This window comes from Prionailurus viverrinus, chromosome B2, assembly GCF_022837055.1.
Source record: "Prionailurus viverrinus isolate Anna chromosome B2, UM_Priviv_1.0, whole genome shotgun sequence".
Lineage (NCBI taxonomy): Eukaryota > Metazoa > Chordata > Mammalia > Carnivora > Felidae > Prionailurus > Prionailurus viverrinus.
The window spans coordinates 35226777-35253018 of NC_062565.1; the positions used below are offsets into that span (position 1 = coordinate 35226777).

Genomic DNA, 26242 nt, shown 5'->3' on the forward strand with positions numbered 1-26242 from the left:
TTCTCTCTGCCCCTCACCTGCTCATTCTATCTCTCTCTCTCTCTCTCTCTCTCTCTCTATTTCTCTCTCAAAACTAAATAAACATTGGGGTGCCTGAGTGGTTTAGTCGGTTAAGCGTCTGACTCTTGATTCCAGCTCAGGTCATGATCTCGCCCGCAGTCGTGGGATCAAGCCCCACGTCGGGCTCCATGGTGATTGTGGACCCTGCTTGGGATTCTGTCTCTCTCCTTCTATGCCCCTACTCTCTCTCTCAAAATAAATAAGTAAACATTAAAAAATCTTTATAAAAAATAAATAAACATTTTAAAAAACCAAAAAAAAATTAGGGGCGCTTGGGTGGCTCAGTTAACAGTCCGACTTCAGCTCAGGTCACGATCTCACAGTTTGTGGGTTCCAGCCCCGCCTCGGGCTCTGTGCTGACAGCTCAGAGCCTGCAGCCTGCTTAGAATTCTGTGTCTCCCTCTCTCTCTGCCCCTCCCCTGTTCACGCTCTGTTTCTCTCTGTCTCTCAAAAACAAATAAATGTTAAAAAATTAAAAAAATTAAATTATACAAACCAGTGTTTCTCATCCTTTTGCTCACTATTGCCTACTAAACAGCCTTTTCAGACATTTTTCCCCCTAATTTCCTACCACCCTCCCCATGAAAATTTAATGTCACAAGACATGCTATATGTCTGTTTATGTACCGAAAGCCTATCTTTATACATAAAAAGAATAAGATTGTTTTTGTCCCCAACAAGAACGCATTTTCACCCCTGTTGAAAACGGAGGCTATACACTCACAAATATATTATATTAAAAATAAAAGTAATGTATACTGAGAACACATCACTTTCTAGTTATTTTACTATATATTTTTAAAAGTTTATTTATTTTGAGGGGGGTAGGGCAGAGGGAGAGGGAGAGGGAGGGAATCCCAAGCAAGCTCCATGCAGAGTTTGATATGGGACTTGAACTCACAAACCATAAGATGGTGACCTGAGCTGAAATCACGAGTTGGGCGCTCAACCGACTGAGTCACCCAGGCACCCCTAATTTTTTTATCATTGGTTCTTTCAAAATTATTGATATATATATATATATATATATATATATATATATTTTTTTTTTTTTTTTTTTTTTTTTTTTTTTTTTTGCCCCCTGGAGAGCTGATGATTCAACATTTACCAGCACACCATTGGTCAGGTCTTTTAGCAAAAGAACAAATACTTTGAGAGGTGACTGATTGTTGTCACAGAAAGATCAGTTTGTCTAGCAAAAGCCTCACTTGAAGAAGCATGGGAGGACCTGGAAAATTCCAGTGAATGCGGGCAGAAGAGGGAGAGAAGCCAGGAGACAGAAACGACCCTCTGATGCTGACTCCATAGTCAGCTACAGAGTGCCTCTGTGTGAAAAGTTTAAAAAGGGGGAAAAAGTGTGTATATGTGAGTGAGTGAGTGTGTGTGTGTGTGTGTGTGTGTGTGTGTAATCCACACCCTCATGCTCTAGGAATGTTTGTGATTAGCAACTGCTTGCTTTCCCCTCAGGTGTTGTGCACATTTTCAGCCACCCTTAGAGGCTGAGACCTCTGCACTGTCCCATTTCCTCCCAGTGTCCATGTCTAGAGTGTTCTGTAAATACCTGAATCTCGGTTCCACAGGGAGCACCGAGAAACACCTAGCGAGGCCGGGTCTGAGGAGAGGGAGGACACGGGATGCTCACAGGCAGACCACGCTGTGGAAAGTTCCCTTGCCGGTCTCCTCACCATCAGATGGGAGAAGAGCTCGAGTTCTCAGGAGGGCCTTCCAGCTCTCAGCGTCCTTGCCTGGAAAGCCAGCTCCTCTTCCTCCATGTGGACAAACCTGCCAGGTCCATCCTGTCCAGGCACGGCCTCCTGCCACTCCTGGGGCCTCGCTCACCCCCCCTCCGCCTGCAGGAGGGTTCAGGAGAGCTTAGCCTGGCTCCCTCTGCTTCTCCCACAAAAGGCCACACACGTGAGACGGCGGGGTGCGAACTCAAACGTTCTGCCATTACTTGTCAGCTGGTGGACCCCTGTCCCAGCACCAGCTCCCCCATCTTTCACACAGGAACGAGGCCTGCAGGGCCCAGGCTGGGGTGAAATTACATGAGCTGATGTGCTGAACGCAGTGTTGCTCCTTGTTAGGCCAGAATTGTGCCCACCCCGTTCCCCATTCATATGTTGAAGAGCCTTAAACCCCAGTTCCTTAAATGTGGCTGTATTTGGAGAGAGGGCTCTTACACAGGTAATTAAGTTAAAATGGGGCCGTTAGGGTGGGCCCTAATCCAGTCTAACTGGTGTCCTCATAAAAAGAGATTAGGAGGCACAGAGAGACTCTCGGGGCATGAATGCTCAGAGGGACGACCATGTTAGGAGGCAGCAACAGGGCAACTGTCTGCAGGCCAAGGAGAGGCTTCCAGAGAAATCAAGCCTTCTGGCAACCCTGATCTTGGCCTTCCAGCCTCCAGAACTATGAGCAAGTACACTTGTTTAAATCATGGCCTGTGGTATTTTGTTATGGCAGCTGTAGAATACTTTAATGCAGTCTTTAAGAGGTACTGATTCTTTCTGACATTAATTTGTGTCAGCCTTGTGTTATGTGTGAGGACGTTGTTTCTCTGCTTATAAATAACTGGAGGTGAGATCCAGGCAGATGTATCTTTCCTGTGTCTTCAGGGTCTTCAATGCCACACACAAAATACATACGCTTGGGCCTCTGTCCTCACTGCCTGCCTTGCCCACCTGCAGGCAAGGGAAGGGGGAACCAGTTGCCAACCACCACGATACTGTTCAAACTTCAGGTCACGGACAAAGCAGGAAAGAATATCCAATGGAAAAAAGGCAGTCTCTTCAACAAACGGTGTTGGGAAAACTGGACAGCGACGTGCAGAAGCATGAACCTGGACCACTTTCTTACACCATACACAAAAATAAACTCCAAATGGATGAAAGATCTAAATGTGAGACAGGAAACCATCAAAATCCTAGAGGGGAACACAGGCAGCAACATCTATGACCTCAGCTAGAGCAATTTCTTACTAGACGTGTTGCCGCAGGCAAGGGAAATAAAAGCAAAAATGAACTATTGGGACTTCATCAAGATAAGAAGCCTCTGCACAGCGAAGGAAACAACAAAACTAAAAGGCAGCCTACGGAATGGGAGAAGGTATTTGCAAATGACATATCTGATAAAGGGTTAATATCCAAAATCTATAAAGAACTTATCAAACTCAGCACCCGACAAACAAATAATCCAGTTAAGAAATGGGCAGAAGACATGAACGGACATTTTTCCAAAGAAGACATTCTGATGGCCAACTGACCCATGAAAAGATGTTCAACATCACTCATCGTCAGGGAAACATAAATCAAAACCACGATGAGATACCACCTCACAGCTGTCAGAGTAGCTAAACTTAGCAACACAAGAAACAACAGGTGTTGAAGAGGATGCAGAGAAAGACGAACTCTTTTGCACTGTTGGTGGGAATGCAAACTGGTGCAGCCACTCTGGGGAACAGTACGGAGTTTCCTCAAAAAGTTAAAAATAGGGACTCCTGGTGGCTCAGTCGGTTAAGTGTCCGATTTCGGCTCAGGTCATGACCTCACGGTCTGTAAGTTCGAACCCCGTGTCGGGCTCTGTGCTGACAGCTCAGAGCCTGGAGCCTGCTTCACATTCTGTCTCCCTCTCTCTCTGCCCCTCCCCTGCTTGTGCTCTGCCTATCTCCCCAAAATAAACAAACATTAAGACAATTTTTTAAAAGTTAAAAATAGAACTATCCTATAACCCAGCAATTGCATTACTACTTACCCAAAGGGTACAAAAATACTAATTCAAAGGGACACATGTACCCCGATGTTTATAGCAGCACTATCAACAACAGCCAAGTTATGGAAAGAGCCCAAATGTCCACCAACTGATTAATGGATAAAGAAGATGTGGTATATACATATACGATGGAATGGAATTACTCAGCCATCAAAAATAATGAAATCTTGCCATTTGCCATGACGTGGATGGAACTAGAGTGCATTATCCTAAGCAAAATAAGTCAGTCGGAGAAGGACAAACACCATATGATTTCACTCATAGGTGGAATTTAAGAAACAAAACAGATGAACAAGTTGGGGGGGGTGGAGAGAGTGAAAGAAACCATAAGAGACTCTTAATAGAGAACAAACTGAGGGTTGAAGAGGGAGGTGAGTGGGAAATGGGCTAGATGGGTGATGGGTACTAAGTAGGGCACTTGTTGGGATGAGCACTGGGTGCTGTATGTAAGCGATGAATCACCAAATTCTACCGCCTGAAACCAATATTGCAATATTGTATGTTAACTGACCAGAATTTAAAGAAAAATTTGAAAAGGAAAAGAAATCTTCAAAACCCAAATGCCAGGCCATGGAATCAATGCAGTGAGTCACATGAGCACTTTTCAGAAATAATGACACTGAATAGCAGAGATTAGAGAATGCCAGAGTGCATCTCAGGCAGGAAGGGAAACATTATTTCTTGAAACTTGAATTTGGTTTTACATATTTGTAAATAAACAAATGAAGTAACTACAAATTATTCTAAATGCTATGAATTATGTTTGTGTGTCTGGTTACTGCATTGTGGTATTAAATGCATTTCTTACTGTGACTTACAATCCAAAGTCTGGAAAAAAAAAAATAAAAACACTGATCTACCAGTGATTTTCAATTTTCCTCTGAGTAAGTTGATGGTTGAAAAGCCAGTCAACCATCCAGAGGAGGCTTGGGGTGGGTGGTGCGGTGGGGTGGGGGTGGGGATGGGGGGTGGGGAAAGGACCCTCAGGGGAGGACCTGAATGGGCAGAGTCACTTTGTCCAGGCCATAGCCATGGAGCCCTGACTTTGGGTTCTTTCCTCTCTGTGTCCTGGAACAAGTGACATGACTGGCCTGGGCCTCAGTTTCCCTATCTCCCAAACCCACTCGCAGATGTGCTATGAAGATTACTAGAAACCAAAGAACCTGAAGGCACACACTCAATGCGGTAAGAGATGGTTTTTTATTTCATCATTTCATTCAGGTCTGTCTACTCTAGTACGTGAATTGTTTCTCTACCATCTCAGGACAAAGGAATGCACATACCCCTCACCCCTCGGGGATCCCTGGCTGGGGGTGGGCCAGGGACACAGGGATATCCAGAAAGGTATTTCAGAGTCTAAATCCCCAGGGGAGACTCTCTTCTTAAGGATTTTATGCAGATAACGTCAATTCTGGGAAACTCTCAAGCAGTTTCCAAAGGTGAGTCAATGTCCCCAGAGGCCAGGAGAAGGGGTAGCTTCCCACCCTTTGTCCAGGAAACAGAGGGGTCCGGGCCTGCTGCCACCCCTTCCCCCTCTGGCTGGGTTCCCAGAACATTGCCTGCAAGTCTTGTCATTGCTAGAGGCCATTCTGGGCTCCCGGGAGTGCAGAGCTGGGACAGCTCCCCGCCACGGTGGTCCCATGAATCCAATGGCCTGGCAACCCCCTGCCTCAGCCAGGCTGCTTCTCAGCACACCTGTCTTCTCTGGGCCGACACCTCTCTGAAACCCACGTTGGCAAATCTGTTTCCAAGCAGAAAACTTGGACATGAGTGGAATATCTGGAATTCCTGGAGGATTTATAACCCAGCAACTGGGACAGGTGTGGGTAGCTGACCCCAACCCTACCCCAGCTCTGACCCTGCCTCCAGCTCTCCGCTGGTCTCCCTTCCCTGGCCCCACATCTAGGTCACCGTCCTGGCCTCCGTCCCCTGGTCCAGAGCAGACAGTCCTGGATGCAGAGCCAGGAGCTCGGTTTCTAGCTCCAGCTCTGCTTCTAACTCTCTCCGTGACCTCAGGCAGGCCACCTCACGTCTCCAGACCTCAGCTTCCTCACCTGTAAAATGGGCAGGCTGATAGGACAAGGGTTAGGGCTGGATTTTCTGTAAGAGTCAGATCTTTAACTGTTCTTTCTAAAATTCTAGGAAATGGACTAGAGGAGTTGACATCATGCTGGTTTCCTCCCTAAGGAGAAAAACGGGCACCTGCGTTCCTGGGGATAGAGCCAGAGCTTGTGAGCTATCAGGCCAGCCTCCAGGGTTTGGAATCTTTGGTGGGACAGGGGCTGGGCATCCTTTCTGCAGCCCACACCGGCAGGGTGTGGCCTCTGGACTGCACAGGGTGCACTTAAGTCTGGGCGGGGCAGGGAGAATGGTTGTTCCCCACACAGCTGCATTCTGCACCAGAGTGGAAATGGGGAACTTCTCTCTGCCAGTCCTCACATGCTGTTCTCCCGTCCCTTCCTGTATCTCAGCGCAGAGACCCTCAGCCTTATTTTGGGAATGCCCCTTGTCCAGGGCTGGTCAGAAGGACCCCCAAACTATACCCATTCAGGTCTGCCCCCAGGTCATTGCTATCACCCATCACCCCATTCCCACCCCGCAACGCCCTCTCATCGCACCTGCCCAGTTGTGCTTTGTGAGTCAGGAGACCAACAGATATTCATCCGTCTGGCTTGGAATTTCACTTGGTGAAATTAACCCTCAAAAAAGGTAGCCCTCGAATGTTCTTCCTCCTTTGTGAAACCTGACCTGACCACTGTCCCAGTTCCGGTGCCTGTCCCCACTTCCTCCACACCAGACATTCAATTATTTAATCAGCATATATTGAGTGCTGGCTACCTACCCTGTGCTCCGCTGGGTGCTGGGATGAGAGTGACAAACAGACCCAGCTCTGCCTCTATGAGAGTTTAGGGCCCGCTGGACAGGGGTTCTTCTTACATATCCCTTCCTCCTTGCCCCCACCTTTCCGGCCCCCACTCCCTCCTAGACCAGCTCCCCAGGACAGCACCCTGTCATACACATCTTTGTAGCTCAGCACCCAGCAAGTGCCTGTCATCTAACGGGGCTCCAGTATATTGCAGACTACATTTGTGTGCCCAAGAAGGGAAATTGGTTTATGCCTGAAGTTGGTCCTAACTCTGTTATTTAGGGATAACAGATGATAGGGAGAGTAATTAAGGCTAGACATTGGGTTAAATCATATGTTACTGCTGCCTGCAGGGTGCAGTTTGGCCACAGCTCTCAACATTATAAATGCATTCACTTTTGGACCCAGTAGTTTCACTTCTCTGAGTTTATTGGACACATGGATGCTCACACATGTGAAATGATACAGGTATGGTGTCACTGCAGAATTGTTTGCAACAGATTGGCAACGACTTAAATGTTCATCTATGGGGACTATTTTTTTACTTAAAAAATTTTTTTTAATGTTTATTTATTGAGAGAGAGAGAGAGAGAGAGAGAGAGAGAGAGAGACAGAGTATAAGCAGGGTAGGAGCAGAGAGAAAGGGAGACACAGAATCCGAAGCAGGCTCCAGGCTCTGAGCTGTCAGCACAGAGCCCGACACGGGGCTCAAACTCACGAACGGTGAGATCATGACCTGAGCTGAAGTCGGACGCTCCACTGACTGAGCCACCCAGGTGCCCCTAAAAAGTTTTTTTTAATGTTTATTTATCTTTGAGAGAAAGAGCATGAACGGGGAAGGACAGAGAGAGAAGGAGACACAGAATCCGAAGCAGGCTCCAGGCTCCGAGGTCAGCACAGAGCCTGATGTGGGGCATGAACCCACAAACGGTGAGATCATGACCTGAACCGAAGTTGGACACTCAACTGACTGAGCCACCCAGGCGCCTATGGGGTCTATTTAATACATTATGCTACACCTATATGGAGCAGAATCCTATGCAGTATGAAAAAAAAGTTGTCTTTGTTGTTTTGTTTTTATTTTTAAGTAAACTCTGTGCCCAGGGTGGGGTCTGAACTCATGACCCTGAGATCAAGAGTCACATGCTCTACCTACTGAGCCAGCCAGGCGCCGGCAGAAGCTCTCTTTGGATATAAATAGGAAAACCTCTAAGACATATTGTTGCATTAAAACAGAAGTTGACAAAGAGTGTAGTAGTTCATGTAGTGTAAAAGCTGGAGTAATGGGGAAGGAATGTATTTAAATATATACGTATTTGTTTCCGTATGTGTAGAAGAGTCCTTAGGGAGAGTCTCAGGAAATGGGTAACAGCGAGCATCATGGGAGGGAAAATGGGCAAATGGGGAACAAGGTAGGAAGAGATCTTTCCACTGAAGAGCCTGCGAATCTTTTGAATATTGTATCATGTAAATATGTAACCTGTTAAAAATAAAAATAAATGGGCGCCTGGGTGGCGCAGTCGGTTGAGCGTCCGACTTCAGCCAGGTCACGATCTCGCGGTCCGTGAGTTCGAGTCCCGCGTCGGGCTCTGGGCTGATGGCTCAGAGCCTGGAGCCTGTTTCCGATTCTGTGTCTCCCTCTCTCTCTGCCCCTCCCCCGTTCATGCTCTGTCTCTCTCTGTCCCCCCAAAAAATAAATAAACGTTGAAAAAAAAAATAAAAGCCATTTGCAATTTAAAAAAAATAATAAATAAAAAAAAATAAAAATAAATAAAAATAAAAATAAAATAAAGTTAACTATAAAGATAATGAGGCAGCATGGAAAAATGTTTATAAGATAGGTGAGAAAAAAGATTTTTAAAAATCTGTATTCAGAATTATAAACATGTAAAATAAATGCATGTTAAAAATTTCTATCTTGTGGAAGGGATAGTCTGGGTAATTTTTATTTCCTTTCTTTTTTGTAATTCCCCCCCCCCAATTTCTATAATAAACACATACTACTTCTTTTTTAATGTTTATTTATTTTTGAAAGAGAGAATGAGTGGAGGATGGGCAGAGAGAGAGAGGGAGAGAATCCCAAGCAGGCTTTGTGCTGTCAGCATGCCCAGGCACCCAATTTTATTATTAGAAACAAACCTGTGGCATAAGAAAATACATATATACTAAGAAAATTGTATATTCTGTATAATTTGAATTATGGAAACAAGGTTGAAAAAGACTAGAAGGAAATATGCAAAATGTTCACAGTGGTTGTCATGAGATATTAGATAATTTTTATTTTTTTAGTGTTTATTTTTTTGAGAGAGAGAGAGAGAGAGAGAGACAGAATATGAGTGGGGGAGGGGCAGAGATTGAGAGAGAGAGAGAGGGAGACACAGAATGCAAAGCAGACTCCAGGTTCTGAGCTGTCAGCATAGAGCTGAACGTGGGGCTCGAATTCATGGACCGCGAGATAATGACCTGAGTTGAAGTCGGGCACTTAACCGACTGAGCCACCCAGATGCCCTGATAATTTTTAAAACATGACAATATTTTGTATTATTTTCATGACACCTGGAAGGAAGGAAGGGAGGGAGGGAATCTAGTGGAAGGGAGTTCTTCAAAACAACAGTTGTGTTAGGGAAGTAAGATAATGAGTCATTTTTGTTGTTTTGTTCAGTTTTCCAAACTTTTCATTATGTGGTTTCATTGTTATTTTAGCAGGAATGGAACCCTCACTGCTGTAGAGTGGGATCCCTGAAGTGCTGCTGATTTGTGCTAAGGACCTGAGCTCCCTGACTGTTATTCATTCCAAGTCACGAAGCCCAAGGAGTTGCCCTGGATGGTGGGGGGAGATTTCTACCGGTGACATGTTGCTGGGGAGAAAAATAGCCCAAATCAGAGCACCTTTGGGCCCTTCAAAGTCGGCAAACATTTAGGGAATCCTGACTGCCAGGCCTGGTGCTGGGACTACAGGGTACCAAAATCCAGTCCCTGCCCTTGCTGGGCTCTAGGCTCCTATGGCATCCCAAGGCCAAGAGGTTTCATGCAGAGAGAGAACAGGGGTCCTCAAGAAGGTCTGAGCAGAGGCCTGGCAAGATCAGGCCTTGTAGGCAGTGACGGACTCTGACAGTGGACAAAATCGGGCCTAAAGTTAGGCCTGTTCAAGGGTTGGGCTCTCACTGGTCCTAAACTGCCTTGCCATAGGGAGCACATGTCCCCTCAGAATGTCCTCAGTGGAAGGACACTAACTAGTGATTATAAACCAAACTGCCCAGCAGAGATTTGGGTCATCCAAACTGGAGAGACCTGGACTCTGAATCTGGCTTTACCATTAACCAGCTATGAGATCTTGGACAAGTAATTTCACCTTTATGAGCCTCAGTCTCCTTATCTACACAATGGGGAAAATCATTATAATAATGAATAGTCCCTCCCTATCTCCCAGACTTTCTGTGAGGATCAGCTGACATAATGTATGTAAAAGCATTTTAAAAGCATAAAGGATGGGAGTACCTGGGTGGCTCAGTCGGTTAAGCGCCCGACTTTGGCTCAGGTCATGATCTTATGATTCCTGGATTTGAACCCTGCATCAGGATCTCTACTATCAGCTCAGAGCTGCTTCAGATCCTTGGTCTCCCTCTCCCTTTGCCCCTCCCCCACTTGCGTGCACACACGCGCGCGCTCGAGCTCTCTCAAAAATAAACAAACACTAAAAAAAAAAAAAGTATAAAGGACGTCTGCTGACAAACGGATACACAAAATGTGGCATACCAATACAATGGAATACTATTCGATCTTAAAAAGGAACAAAGTATTGATACATGACAACATGGATGAACCCTGAAAACATGATGCTTAGCAAAAGAAGCCAGACACATAATTTCATGTATGTAAAATATCCACAACAGGCAAATATACAAAGAAAGAGAGATTAGTGGTTGCCAGCGGCTGGGGGAGGAGAGACGGAAAGTAGCTGATTAATGGGTATGGGGTTTCCTTTTAAGGTGATGGAAATGTTCCGGTACTAGACAGAGGTGACGGTTGCACAACACCATGAATGTACTAAATGCCATGAATTGTACACTCAAGTGCTTAAACCGGTACATTTTAGGTTATATTTATTTTACCCCAATTTTTTAAAACTTATAAACAGTATACATGATGATTCAAATCTGAGTTTATTGTAATTAATATTTCCATGATTAATAATCAAACAGATTTGACGTTCAGAATTTCCGAATTTTGCATCTGTACCAGGGCAGAGTGAGAAGTGCCTAGAAAAAGCAAAAAGAGAGAAAGGAAATCCCCCTCAAAGTGTGCAGAGCCCTAGGGATTCGAACCATTCAGCCCAGAAGCAGTATGACCAGAGGGGAAACCCAGAATGCCAAGGCCAGGGAAGCAATGATCTGGGAATTTCAAAATCCATCTGCGTGGGCTTACCCTTTAATTTGGTGGCTGTGAAATCCCTTGGGGAAGATTTAATCCCCAGCCTCCTGCCCCCCAAATTGTTTCCCAGCCAGACTGGAAGAGTCCTTCCTGGCTCCAGCCCTGAGAACGAAGGGCAGCTTCCAGGACATAAAAGGGCCCAAACCTGGCTTTGTTCCTGAGTGACCCTGGGCCCACAGCCTTTAAAGCCTGAAAGACTGTCCTATGAAGAGTTCTTGATGACAATGATGTGACACTTTGATGCTGATGTGATGTAACAAGAGAAACAATTCACTTGCAGGACACTCAGATGTGTAAAGAAGATAGTTTCTTTTTCTCCGTTTACTGATACAATCTGTCTCTTGAGCCCCACCTCAGGGAGTAGGAGCCAGCAAGGGAGGGGACAACTTACCAGTTAGGCATCTTGGTCTGTTCCCATTAAACTCCATTCACTAGGGGCTCCTGGGTGGCTCAGATGGTTGACCGTCCAACTTTTGATCTCAGCTCAGATCTTGATCTCAGGGTTGGGAGTTCAAGCCCCGCAACTGAGCTCCGGGCTGGGCATGAAGCCTACTTAAATAAATAAAATAAAATAAAATAAAAATAAACTGCATCTAACAAATATTCAGTCACTTCATAGAGGCACTTCTCCCTTCCCTGCCACTCCCTGCCCCCATGCCACCTTGGGGAAGGGTCCGTTGGCACACAGGGAACCTCATGCTTCCCCCGCATCTTTCCCTCTCCTCCCCACAATGCACCAGGCCATGAAGGGCCGACACACCCTCTCTGCCAGGGGTTCCTAAGCTTCCCTGACAAGAACCAGTAACTTGGGCACTGGTTTAAAATGCCCTTTCTGTGGGGCGCCTGGGTGGCGCAGTCGGTTAAGCGTCCGACTTCAGCCAGGTCACGATCTCGCGGTCCGTGAGTTCGAGCCCCGCGTCGGGCTCTGGGCTGATGGTTCGGAGCCTGGAGCCTGTTTCTGATTCTGTGTCTCCCTCTCTCTCTGCCCCTCCCCCGTTCATGCTCTGTCTCTCTCTGTCCCAAAAATAAATAAACGTTGAAAAAAAAAATTAAAAAAAAAATGCCCTTTCTGATTCTTTCCCTCTAAATAAATAAATAAATAAATAAATAAATAAATAAAATGCCCATTCTGGGGTGCCTGGCTGGTTCAGTCAGTTAAGGTTCTAATTCTTGGTTTTGGCTCAGGTCATGATCTCGTGGTTTCATGAGTTCAAGCCCTGTGTTGAGCTCTGTGCTCGCAACATGGAGCCAGCTTGGGATTTTCTGTCTCCCTTTCTCTCTGCCCCTCCCTCACTAGAGCTCTCTCTCAAAAATAAACTTTAAGAAAAAAAAATTTTAATGTTTATCTTTGAGAGAGAGAGAGAGAGAGAGTGAGAGAGAGCGAGCAGGGGAGGGGCAAAGAAAGAGGGAGACACAGAATCCGAAGCAGGCTCCAGCTCTGATCTGTCAGCACAGAGCCTGACGTAGGGCTCGAACACATGAACCGTGAGATCATGACCTGAACCAAAGTCAGATGCTTAATTGACTGAGCCACACAGGCACACCAACTAAGGGTTCTTTTAACTGCTAAGATACCCCTTCCCTGAGTTTGAGGCCTCTTGGAAATCATCTAGTCCAACTTTTTTTTTTTTTTTTTAGAGAAAGAGTGCACATAACCAGAGAGAGACAGGGAGAGGGGAAGAGAGAGATTGAGAGAGAGAGAGAGAGAGAGATTGAGAGAGAGAGAGAGAGAGAGAGAGAGAGAGAGAGAGAAAGAGAGAGAGAAAACCTCAAGCAGGCTCCAGGCTCTGCGTGGGTCCTGATGCAGGGCTCCATCCCATGACCCTGGGATCATGACCTGAGCCAAAATCAAGAGTTGGATGCTCAATTACTGAGCCACCAGGTGCCCCCGACCTCTCTGTTACAGGTGTGGAGACCCAGACTTGGAGAATGAGTGACTTGCCCAGGACACACAACTAGTCAACAGCAGGGCTGGGAATGGACCCCAAGCCTGATCCAGTGCTCAGCCTCAGCGCTGGCATTTGATGTGTGATGTTTGCCACTGGGTAACTGCTGTTGAACTGCCTAAGGACAGAGAGTCTTCAGAGGAGTGAGATCTACCCCATGGTTTCAGAATTTCACTGAGTTCTTAAAATGAGAGGACCCATCCAAAAGCACTGCTTCAGTGTTGTTGCACCATAAATTTCTATTCATTGACATCTTCTCTTAATATTGTTTTTTCAAAGTAAAGTCTTTACCCAACATGGGGCTCAAACTTATGACCCCCTGATCAAGAGTCACACACTCCACCGTTCCACCGACTGAGTCAGCCAGGAGGCCCTCTATTCGTTGATTTCTTTTTTTTTTAATGTTTTTAATTTTTATTTTTGAGAGAGAGATGGGCACAGAGGATCTGAGGCTGGCTCTGCACTGAGCCCGATGCATGGCTCGAACTCAAGAACTGTGAGATCAGGACCTGAGCTGAAGTCAGAAACTCAACGGGCTGAGCAGACTGAGCCAAGTAGGTGCCCCTAGTCACTGATTTTTAATATGTGTGTTTTTTTGGTTATGACTCCAAACCTAATTGCAGCCTAATTGTTTTGCAGATTTGGGGGAGCCAAAAGGGTGAGGGTGGTAGCTCCAGGGTCCATCAGGGGGGTTTCTGGACCCACTCAACGCTAGTTTCACCTTTGCAAGGTGCAAAGCCCTGAGGCAGAGAACTCCTTTGAGGTGGTGAGTAATGGGTGAGAAGCCTTCTGAGCTCCAGTCATAGGATCTTTGTCCCAGCACATTTCACAATCTGGAAGGGCGAACTCCCAACTCCAAAGGGTAGGAAGAAAGGGAGCCCACGGTTAGTGAGCAGCTGCCGATGAGCCAGACTGTGTGTTAAATACTTAACAGAGTTGTTTCATTCCCACCCTCACCCTGCAGGGCTGGTACTGTTATCCCCATTTTATAGATGAAGAAATCAAGGGTTAGAGAGGGTGAGGGTAATTGGCCCGAAGTCTCACAGGTTTTAAATTAGCTGACCTGGAGTTTGAACGAAGTCTGCTAGACTCCAGAGACTCTGTGGATGCCACGAGCTTTCAAGGGGGAGATGCCACCTGCAAGCTTTACCGAGGCTTGCAGATCCCACCATCTGCTCCCAGCCATGGCTCCTCTTCCTCCTCCCCTGTTCCTGATCCTCCACTGGACTGGCAGTTCCTGATGATGTGCTGCTCTCATCGGGAGCTCATGCTTATGCTCAGTCTTAGCTTTCATTTTTCTGACCAGTTCACAGCCTTACTGAGGCGGTGTCCTAGAGACGCAGTCACTGCGTGCCCCACCCACATTCCTCCTGGAGGACCGTAACCTGAAAACCTGCCCTCAGGGTCCCAGCTGATTGTTCCAAGGCAGACGACCGAGCAAGGTCAGTTGGGCTGTGAGAGCCCCACTGCTCGTGCTTTGTGGGACTTGGCTTAGAAAAGAGGAGCTGTTTCAGTCAGATGCCTTTTCAAGAACTGGGAATTGGGAAATCCAAGAATGGCCGTCGAATCAGTCATGGCACTTGAATTACAAAGGTTGTGATATAGACAGAAGTGGGAAAAGGTATGATGAGCCACTTCTGGATTGATGAGGACATAAACCAGACATATGTAATGAGAAAAGAGTAGGGTATGTGTGCAGAGGGGCAGAAAGACCACACATACCCATGCATGGCGGCCGCAGTTCCTGTGCTTGGATTCCCACGAGCCTGCTGGATCCTTCAGGATAACTTTTCCTGAGGTAAACTGAATGCGCTTCTTTTTCTTGAAACCAAAGAAGCTTTGTCTACAGCAGGAGGAAACGAAATAGCTTACGTTTGAACTTCCTTCCGATTGGCAAGGGACACCTTTGGGTTAAGGCTCCCAAAGAGCTCCCACCAACACTTGGAGCAGCTTTTAAGCCGTGAAGAAAAAGGAGTCACATGGTTTTCCAGTTATCTATTGCCGTGAATACCACCCCGAACTTCGAGGCTGAAAACAACCGTTATTGATTTTGCTCATAAACCCGTAATTTGGGCACGGCTCCTCGGGGACGACTTGTTTCTGCTCCACTTGGCATCAGTTAGGGTGGCTCGAAGGCTGGGACTAGAATCACCTGAAGACTCACCCATTCAGATGGGTAGAGGCTGGTGAGTGGGGCCTCAGCTGTCTGCCACACACACCCATATGTGGCCTCTCCACGTGGGTTTGCCCCTTTCCTGTGGCATGGTGATTAGGTTCCAAGAACCAGCATTTCTAGAGGACTGAGCGGAACCGGTATCATCTTTTATGACCTTATAAGTCACATAGCATCATGAACCCACTCAGATTCAAGGGGAGAAAGCATACGTGGTGGGTGGAATGTCAACATTACATTGTAAGAACATGTTGAATATGATATGTTGTGGTGCCCATTTTTGGAATAATCTGCCACATAGTGCCATATAGTGAGCTATAGACATTAGGAAGACAGTGAAAGCCCCTGGCCCATATTCAAACAATTGCATATTAGATGCAGCAACAGATTAAAAGGCTCAGTAAAACCACTACACTGAGACCAAATTATGAAAGCAGAAAGAAATAGAAAGCACAGCAGTGTGGGACTATTTAATGCAGGTGCAAACAGCCTAGCAGACCTCAGTAATTTCCGGGAGTCTCACTATCTAAGAGCACACCAATGTTGAATTTGAACCTTCTGTTAAGAAGCAAAGGATGGGGTGATATACTCTGGAATGAGTTACATCGGAAATCATTAAAACAATGGTTTGGGTTTTATTTAAGATTGAATGTATGTAGGGGTGCCTGGGTGGCTGTCGGTTGAGCATCCGACTTCGGCTCAGGTCATGATCTCACAGTTTGTGAGTTCGAGCCCCGCGCTGGGCTCTGTGCTGACAGCTCAGAGCCTGGAACCTGCTTCAGATTCTGTGTCTCCCTCTCTCTCTGCCCCTTCCCTGCTCATGCTCTCTCTCTGTCTCTCAAAAATAAATAAAGTTAAAAAAAAAAAATAAGTAGTGTATGTATATATATGTATGTACTTAAACTCATGACGCTGAGATGAAGACCTGGGCTGAGGTCAAGGCTCAGATGCTTAACGACAGACACCCAGGTGCCCCAGTTTTGGTTTTTAAATGGATGATGACTTCAGTAACACATTAGCTTTCCCTCATGATGATATAAAAATCTTACTATGGTATCTTACACTTATTTTATGTTCTACCGTTCAATTGGAGCAACCTACCTTAGAATTCTCTTGGAGATATCATTCCGTTATCTTCCAGCCTCTATTGCTGCTGAAGGTAGTCCGCTGTTAATCTTAGTTTCTTTATAAACTGTCTTATTTCCCTGGATGCATTTAAGATTTTTTTTTCTTTGTCTTTGGTGTACTGCATTTGCTCTTACATATATGTCGACCGGGGGAATTTTTAAAAATTCTGCTCGGGGCACCTGGTGGGCTCAGTCAAGAACATGTGACTCTTTTTTTTTTTGTAAAATTTTTTTTTTCAACGTTTTTATTTATTTTTGGGACAGAGAGAGACAGAGCATGAACGGGGGAGGGGCAGAGAGAGAGGGAGACACAGAATCGGAAACAGGCTCCAGGCTCCGAGCCATCAGCCCAGAGCCTGACGCGGGGCTCGAACTCACGGACCGCGAGATCGTGACCTGGCTGAAGTCAGACGCTTAACCGACTGCGCCAGCCAGGCGCCCCAAGAACATGTGACTCTTGATCTCCGAGTTGCATGTTTGAGCCCCACATTGGGTGTAGCGATTATTAAAAAGGAATAAATAAACCTAAAAAGAAAATTCTGCTAGGGTTCAATATGATTCTTTTTTTTTCCAAGTTTATTTATTTTGAGAAAGAGCAAGAGAACCCCAAGCAGACCCCTGCTCTCAGCACAGACCCCTATGGAGGGCTTGATCCCATGAACTGTGAGATTAGGACCTGAACTGAAATCAAGAGTCAAATGCTCAACTGACTGAGCCACCCAGGCGTCCCTCAATGATTCTTTAATCTGATGATACATGTTATATATAAAAAATTTGGTCTTTGTCCCGGGTTCCTGTAGGGAAGATTCTAAACCCTTCCTAATTTGCCAAATAGACTATCGTTGTTAATTACGATGGGACCCTTAGACCACATCTGAGTTTATGTTAATGAGTAACTCAGGATGGGGCTGGTCACACCAGAAAGACTAACCATGTGATTAGAGGGTTGGGGATTTGAGCCACATGGTATCAGCCTAACTTCCTCTTGGGAAAGGAGGGGGCTGGAGAGTCAGTTCAATCAATCGTGTATATAATGAAATCCCAACAAAAACTGTGGACACCCAAAGCTTGGGGGAGCCTCCTGGCTAGTAAATCCATCAATGTGCTGGGAAGGTGGCACATCCTGATTCCACAGGGAAGGGGGCAGGGAAAGTCTATGTTTGGGACCCTCCCAGACCTCACCTATGTGTCTCTTCATTTGGCTAGTTCTGATTTACATCCTCTAAAACTGTTATTAAGTATAGCCCTTTCCTGAATTCTATAAATCATCCCAGCAAATTATGGAACTTGAAGGGGTCATGGGAGCCTCTGAATTTGTAGCCCATTGGTTAGAAGTGAGGATGGCCTGGGACCCCTTGAACTGGCAGCTGGGGTCTGAGTAGAGACATCTTATTTGGACACTGTGCTCTTAACCTGCGGAGGCTGTGCTAACTCTGGGCTATTACTGTCAGAATAGCTCCGCAGTATTGCACACATCTTTATTCACTCTGGAGAGATTTGAACGTTAGAAATCTGTGGTCATCAAATACTACACCAGATTATGAACAACCAGTAACGACTTCCCATTGCCTATTGTTCCAATCATAGTAAACTGTGGCTCCTCCGCCTGGCATCAAAGACACACCATTAACCACAGGAGAAACACTGTCATGCCTTTGATGTAGCAATAAGAGTGTAAAGTAAAGGCCGTGTGGAAGATGGCATTAATGTTTCTTTAGCAGACATTACTGGTTCTCTGCTCAGATCTTTTCAGATCTCTTTTCAGGTTCTGATCCTTCTCCCGATTTCTGTGTGCCTTTGTTTCTAAGAGCCATGCACCTGTGACTCTTTTTAAAGGGCTGTTCCGGGGCTACTGGAGCTGCTTCACCCGCATTCCGAAAGCCCAAACTGCGCAGTTGCCTATGTTCCCATGGAGCAGTCCTTAGCCAATGACGGACAGCTGTGGAAATACGAGGGCCTAACTCCCCTGCCTGCAGGTGGGACAGACTCTGAGGTGTAATTTACACTCCAGAATGCCCTGCAGGGTGAGGTTCATCCCAGGACTTTGCCTGATAATTCTTAGCTTTGTCCCCTTCCCTGTTCTGTTCCCCTTACTCCTTTTCTGGATTCTCCTAGGAACACTTCCTTAGTAAATCACTTACCCACAAATCCTTGACTCAGAGTCTACTTCTGGGGAACCTAACCTAAAATAGCTCCTAATTATTCATTGCCAAGCAGGTTGCCATGTGACTTGCAATGCCTGGGGAGGGGGGAGGGAACAGGCATTGTACGCTACACATTACTTGAATCTTAAGAATCATCACATTGTTACTAGAATTGCTTTTTTCTCTGGGGGAAAGGCCAACACAGGGGCTGCTCCCTCAGCCTGGGTCCCAGAACAAGACATGTGAAGAGCTACAGCTGACACAAAGCCAGCATGTAACATGAGCAAGAATAAACCTTTATTGGAAGACCATGAGATTTGGGGTTTTCACTGCAGAACTCAACAGATATTAATACAGGCAGTGAGTGTGACATAGCAGTTAAGAGCATACATCCTGGAGCTAAACAGCCAAGCTCTACGGCTATCTGTATAACCTTGACCAAGGTGCTTAGCCTCTCTGAGCCTCAGTTTCTCCATTTGTAAAATAGGAATATTAATCATATCCACTTCATAAGGCCACTGTGCGGACCAAATGAGTTAACATATATAGAGTACTTCAAACAGTGTTTGGCACATGGTAAATGCTTGATAAATATTAACTGAAGAGAACTATAATAGCTAGCTCATCCCCAAGTTTTCAATGTTTCCTCCCCAGCATCCATTCCACTCTTCCCACAGTACTGATTTCTATTTGAGGATCTATCTGGTTCTGAGAAAGCTATTTTACTCTGACTTCACTTGGCCCAACATGAACCTAATAGCTAGTAGTGTGTTGGTAAACTGGATCCAAGGAGGGTGGGGAGGGAAGGCAATTTCCACGATGTAAATACTCCCTACTTAGCCAATTTCGAGCTATCAGTGGTTTTTAACAATTGGCTTCCAAAATTCTTGAATATTTAATAATCACCCGGGGAGCCAGTACTCGCCAGTTCCAACACCTCACATGCCACTCCTCTAGCTATAATGCATAAATCCCAAGCTGCTCTCATCTGTGAGAATCTCAGAATTTCTGCAACTCTAATCCAACACAGTTTCCCTGCATGTTGTAAAACATAAAGGAGCTTTCCTAAACGTGTTAGGTTGAACATACAGAATTGCCAACATTTAACTCGTTTTGATCTACATAAAGAAAGGGTCGCTTTCATATGATCCAACTTAACAGATCAAATGCACAGGAAAAACGGTAGCAGAAAGAGTAAGGAATGAGGACAGATGGAAGGAAGGAGGAGGAGGAGAAAGTGGAGGAGGACGTCGATCCCACCAGAAGCAAATCTGGACTATGACCACGTGGAGTTTAAAAAGATGTTAATCCTTTACTCCACAGTGGGTATTAAACATAATTATGGACAATTAGCTTCTTTATTATTCAACTATATACCCTCTGGGAAGTATCATATTTTACCCTATAAGCATATCCAACAACTTCATTCTTCCAACTTTGCTTTTATGGCACTAAACCTAGTTCCATCATGGGCTAGAAATTCAGAAAGGTCTTAGGAGAGATTTTGGCAAGCACCTTGCGACAGGTGTTTGAGAACACTCAGGGTCACGCTACCCAGAGTTCCATTTCCCCTATGGCGTTTTTCTCCTCCGTAAACTCACTTGCAGCAAGTTGGCGCGTCAGGGAGCCGAGGGCAGAGGGCAGCGGGTTCCTTCACCTCTCCGAGGTTGAGGTCATTCACCTGTCTGGTGGGGATAAGAACTCCCCTCAAGAGCTGGCCCGGACTACTAACGGGGGAAATACAGGTAGGAGGCAAGGCGCTCGGCTGCCAAGAGCCCTTAAGTTAGACAATGTAGACACCGAGGGGCTGTCACAAAGCCCAGCCCGCACCAGGTGAGCAGACACATGCCGGGCACCACGTGCAAATTCAGCGCTCCCACCTCCGCCGCTTCCCGGAGGCTCCTGCGGTGGGCGCGGCCCCGCTTCCCAGAATGCCCCGCAAGTGGGCCCCCAGGCCCGCAGCATGAGCGAGTCTGGCCCGAGGGCCCCCGCCCCCGCTCCCAGCCCCGCCCCCTCCGCCCCGCCCCGCCCCTTCTCGTCCTCCGGCCCCCTCCCCACCGCGGAGATCCGCGCCTCCTACCAGGCAGCCCCCAAGAGCAGCACAAACGCGCTGACACCTGCACAGATAACACTCCCTGCACAGATAACACTAGCACACACCTCCACACACGGCTACACTCTGCTTTTGGCTCACAAATGATCCACGTCTCCCCCACGCCACACAAAATCCACGCACCAACGGCACTCGGAGCATGCGCAAACCGCAACGCCGCGTACCTGCCCGCCACGGGTACTTGTCAGTTCCGACATCGATCACAGGGTTCACTCTGCTCACCAAAGGCAGAAGTCCCTCAATACCTCACACACAACACACACTAGCGCACCACCTATACAAGCACGCACTATAAACACCATGTATTTTGCAGAATACGTGAGTCACTCACATCCACACACCACAACGCACCGCTCCCTCCTCATGCCGATGACAGGCATACATTCCACACTACACCGAACACAAAATATATACTTAAACCTCTGATTTAAAAAAACCCATCACCTTGCACACAAACGACGTGCATACATGACCCACACCACACTAAATACAACACATTACACAAGCCCTACACGTACGCATGCATCTTACAAACAAATGCACATAGCACATCTTCACACACTCAGCAACTGAACCACATAACTTCTAGGTACCCTTATGGTGACCAGCCATCCTTTATGTACCCAGAACCGGCCTGGTTTTAGCACCGAAAATCCTACATCCTGAGAAAGCCCTCAATCCTGGGCAATCTGGGAAGATGCCCCCCCCCCCCACACTGTTCCAATGAATTAGGCTGGTCCCCCAATAAGTACCAGTGATAAAATCTGAGCTGCTCTGGGAGCAGAGAGATAGGGGGCTGCAGAAGGCCAGAGCTAAGGGGACTCAGGTGTGGCTCTCTGAGCAGTAAGTTCCATCCTCCGACTTGTCTGTTGTAGGGGGAAATGCAGTTAGGGAAAAAAATGCCTTAAAAATAAAGTTGCTCACTGCACCTTCCAAAAAAAAAAAAAAAAAAAGGAAAAAAAGAAAAAAGAGAAGAAAGAGTCAAAGAAGTCTAACCACACCTGACTTTGAGGTTTTACCCCTGGCAAAACACTTTGACTGAAGTTATCTCATCTTAGAAAAATCTGTGAGGTAGGTAGTATAGGTGCTATCATGACAATGATGCTGGAGAGGCGTAGGCACCTGCCTGAAGTCACAGAGCACAGGTCAGGCGGAGCAAGTCTGGAAGAAGTCCCATCCATCTCCTGGATCACCCCACCCAGGCTTCCTCCTCCTGCCAGCTGTCTGCACAGCCCCCCTCTTTCCTCCAGCCTGGCTGAGACAGTGTGGCTGCAATCAAGAAGCCACCTGTCTTGAGCCACCACCTTCAAAAGCCTTTCATTCCGTCCTAATGGGGCAAGGCGCCCAGGCCGCCCCACCCTTAGGGTGGATTAGGCCTCGCCTCCCTGTTGGGGTTTAAGGTACATCAAAAGAGCTCCCTGCACCAAAATAGCTCTCACAGGCCCTGTCTGGTAGCTTGAAATCACACCACAAGAGATCTCTTTTCGGTAAAAGACATTGTGCTTCGAAGGCCCCTGCTCGAAATGCACCTGTGTCCCTGGGACAGCCTCCCCCACGGCAGCCTCCAGCACCTCGAAGCTGGTGTTGTCTTCCCTGCCGCTCCGTGCATTGCAACACACATTGCCTAATGCCAGCCTGCTGATGGAATTGGATCGTTTCTAGCAAGTCCTGCGGGAATGGGGCACAGGCTGGGAAAGTTTGATCGTGGCCGAGGGAAGGTGTGAGAAGGGTGCAGTGTGGCTGGGAGATGGGAAAACAGGATTGTACAGGTATGGGGACAGGATTGAGAAAGATGGGGACATGCCCTCGGTAGGAGTAGAGGAGACCCTGAGTCTAGGAGAAAGGCAGAGGGAATGCCATGAGCTTTCCAGAGAGACCAGGAAGTAGAAGAGGGTCAAATGTATATGATGAGCGTAAGGGGGGGATGGAGAGGTGGGTGGGAGAGAGCTGTTTGTGGGGGACACTGTGGCTCCTTGCTGGCAGCACCCTGGTCAGGACACTTGAGCAATCACAGATTATTCCTCTGTAAAAGTTGCAGAAGAAAATGTAAGGTCATGGGAAATGTTTGCGATGTATTGATAAGTGAGAAAAAAGGTTTCAAAACAGGACATAGAATGGGATCCCTATTTTGTAACACTGGCTGGAAAGACACCAAAATGTTAGCTGTGGTTATCCCTGCTGTAGGGAGGATGGTTTGCATTTCATCTTGGACGCTTTCTGTATTTTCCAGATTTTCTACAATGAACTTGGAACATTCTGTATATATCGGAAAGAGTTCTTTTAGATGAAGATTCACTGAGTATTTATCGGGTGCTTATTAAATTCTACGGTGTAGGCACCACACATAATGAAGAGAAATGGAAGCCGTGACCACTGCTCTCAGATTACCCTTAAATCCAGTCATGGCACAGGGGTTCAGGTCCGTGCGCAAAAATGTGGCCTCAGGAACCAGACTGCCTGGTTCAAGTCCCTCTTCTGTAGCTTCCTAGCTGTGCGACTCGGGCGAGTGCCTGGACCTTTCTGTGCTTTGGTTGTAATCCCCACCTAAGTGTTAGCTGTTATTGTTATTAGTGGGTAAGAGCTTTGCCTCTGGAGCCAGCCTGTCTGGGTTCAAATCCTTGTTCTGTCTCTGTCTGGCTTGGGCAAATAGTTTAATATCTGTTTCTACCTCAGTTTCCTAATCTTTAAAATGGGGATGACAATAATGGTGCTTCATAGAGTTGTTATGAATATTCACTGAATAGCTATGGAGAAAGTACTTAGAACAGTGCCTGGCACATAGAAAGTGCTCATTAAATGTCAGCTGCTATAATACTAATTGTTGTTGCTGCTGTTATCATTGCTATTGGGGGAGGCAGGGATTGGACACCACCCAGCAGAGCACCCCACGTAGAGGCAGCCGGGGGTACAGGATGCACGAGATGGGGCTAAGCTGGGCCCTGCAAGATGGCCCCATCCCGTCTCGTCTCTCTCGTATTCTCCTCCAGCCCAGGTTAGTCTAGGCCTTTAAGTTTTAAAACTGTGGCCCCTAAGGTGCCACTCCTTGCATGTACACCACCGCCTCCCTGATCTTTATTTAGCCATAAACAGGGTAGATTTATGGTAAAGCTGATGAAGGGAGGCTTCCAGGACTTATTTGCATGGGGAGTGCCTGGCAATATTACATTTATAATTGTGTTCTTCTTCTTTCCATCATTACATACATTTCAGCCCCACCTGGATCCTCCTTTAATTTGGGGAAGGGAGGGGCGCCTGGGTGGCGCAGTCGGTTAAGCGTCCGACTTCAGCCAGGTCACGATCTCGCAGTCCGTGAGTTCGAGCCCCGCGTCGGGCTCTGGGCTGATGGCTCAGAGCCTGGAGCCTGTTTCCGATTCTGTGTCTCCCTCTCTCTCTGCCCCTCCCCCGCTCATGCTCTGTCTCTCTCTGTCCCAAAAATAAATAAACGTTGAAAAAAAATTTTTTTTTTTAATTTGGGGAAGGGGACTCCTAATTCAGACTTCTGATGAAATCCAGCTCCTTTTTTCTTTTTAATTTTTAAAATTATTTTTAAATTATTTTTTAGTGTTTGTTTACTTTTGAGAGAGAGACAGAGTGTGAGTGAGGGAGAAGCAGAGAGAGGGGGAGACACAGAATCCGAAGCAGTCTCCAGGCTCTGAGCGGTCAGCACAGAGCCCGATGAGGGGCTCGAACTCATGAACCGCAAGATCATGACCCGAGCTGAAGTCGGACGCCTACCGACTGAGCCACCCAGGCGCCCCAAAACAGCTTCTTTCTTTAACTGGGCCTGGTCACTGAGACCTACCCGGGTGGGATTTTTGCACATGTGAATCTGTTTTCCTTTGTTACTGGTGCATAGTACTTTATGTCTCTTCTTGCAGCCATAGCCTCTACCTGAATGAATGAATGAATGAATGAATGAATGAATACACTCTGGGTCTGTTTTGTTCTCAAGGTAAACCAGCAGAAAAATGGCTTAGTTCTTGGAGCAAAGCTCTTGGCAGACAGGAGAAGCTGGAAGGCCTTTTGAATCTATGTGGAACAAGAAGCCTCTGAAATCTTGGAGTGTTTGGCAGCTTAGGAACTTGACTACAGGTCTACTTGGGAAAATATGTTAAGTCTGGAAACTCAGCCAGAAGCTGAAATTGATGAACAGTCACAGGTCAGGGAGGGAGGATCCCTGTCATACCTGTGTTCTTTATTGACAGCTGGTGTTCTCTAGCTTTCTTAAGGCTGCTCTGGTGTTCTTTTTTTTTTTTTTTTAATGTTTATTTATTTGTTTTTGAGAGAGGGGGAAAGGGCAGAGAGAGAAAGAGACAGAGAATCTGAAGCAGGCTCCGCACTGTCAGCGCAGAGCCCCACACTGGGTCCCGGCTCACAAACCATGAGATTATGACCTGATCTGAAGTCATATGCTTAACGACTGAGCCACCCAGGAGCCCCTCTGCTGTTCTTTATTAAAGATTTATGTTTTTATTTAAAAATGGGCAAAATCAAGAGGGGAAGCTGGCTCGTCCCAGTGTTAGGCATGAACTCCAGTGTATCTCTGGATTTCTGGACTATACTTGAGGGGACTTTTTCAGGCCATGCTCAGAACCTTGCCGTTTATCCCATAGTAGCTGCTTCATACTCTTTGTGATTATTTTATGTGTCCCAGCTTTATCTCCTCTGTGACTGTTAATTCTGGAAAGGTGGGGACTTTCACATCCCGTCCCTGACAAACGCTCAAAGCTGAAGTATTAAATACCCCAGCATTAAATAGGTATGATGATTAATTTTGTATTAACTTAGTACCCAGTTGTTTGGTCAAACACCAGTCTAGCTGTTGCTGAGAAGGTATCTTTTTTTTGTTTTAACGTTTATTTATTTATTTATTTATTTATTTATTTATTTATTTATTTTTTATAAGGAAAGTACTGGAAGTTTTTTCTGTTTTTTTTTTTTTCAATGTTTATTTATTTTTGGGACAGAGAGACAGAGCATGAACGGGGGAGGGGCAGAGAGAGAGGGAGACACAGAATCGGAAACAGGCTCCAGGCTCTGAGCCATCAGCCCAGAGCCCGACGCGGGGCTCGAACTCCCGGACCGCGAGATCGTGACCTGGCTGAAGTCGGACGCTTAACCGACTGCGCCACCCAGGCGCCCCCGTTTATTTATTTTTGAGAGAGAGAGCAGGGGAGGGGCAGAGAGAGGGGAGACAAAGAATAGGAAGCAGGCTCCAGGCTCTGAGCTGTCTGTCATCACAGAGCCCAGTGCAGGGCTCAAACTCACAAACTGAGTGATCATGACCTGAGCCGAACTCAATCGCTTTAACCCACTGAGCCATCCAGGGGCTCCGCTGAGAGGGTATCTTTTAGATGTGATTAACATTTAAATCAATAGACTTTGAGTCTATTGAGGTAATTACCCTCCTTAATGTGGTTGGGCCTCATCCAGTCAGCTGAAGGCCTACAAGAAAAGACCACCAAGGCTCCCACCCGCACTCTAAGAAACAAAGGAATTCTGCCTCTGGAGGGTCTCCCAAGATCGCAACATCAAGTCTTGCTGAAATTGCCACCCTGCCCCTACATGAGGGACATAACAGCCCTCCCCCAAAAGCACAAACCCCAGTACCTCA

At 46.6% G+C, this 26242-nt stretch overlaps 1 long non-coding RNA gene across 2 annotated transcripts; it reads right to left on the minus strand.

The window, feature by feature from the left end:
* Positions 1 to 10874: 10874 nt before the first annotated feature.
* LOC125166839 (uncharacterized) lies at positions 10875 to 20721 on the minus strand. Of its 2 annotated transcripts, none has more exons than XR_007152552.1 (3): positions 20117 to 20457; positions 11517 to 11677; positions 10875 to 10953 (listed from the first exon to the last, which is right to left on the minus strand). It is a non-coding gene; the product is annotated as an uncharacterized LOC125166839 (long non-coding RNA). The 2 variants fall into 2 exon arrangements; XR_007152553.1 differs by lacking the exon at positions 10875 to 10953 and adding an exon at positions 20676 to 20721 and having other exon boundaries at positions 11656 to 11677; positions 20117 to 20200.
* Between the last annotated feature and the right edge of the window lie 5521 nt (positions 20722 to 26242).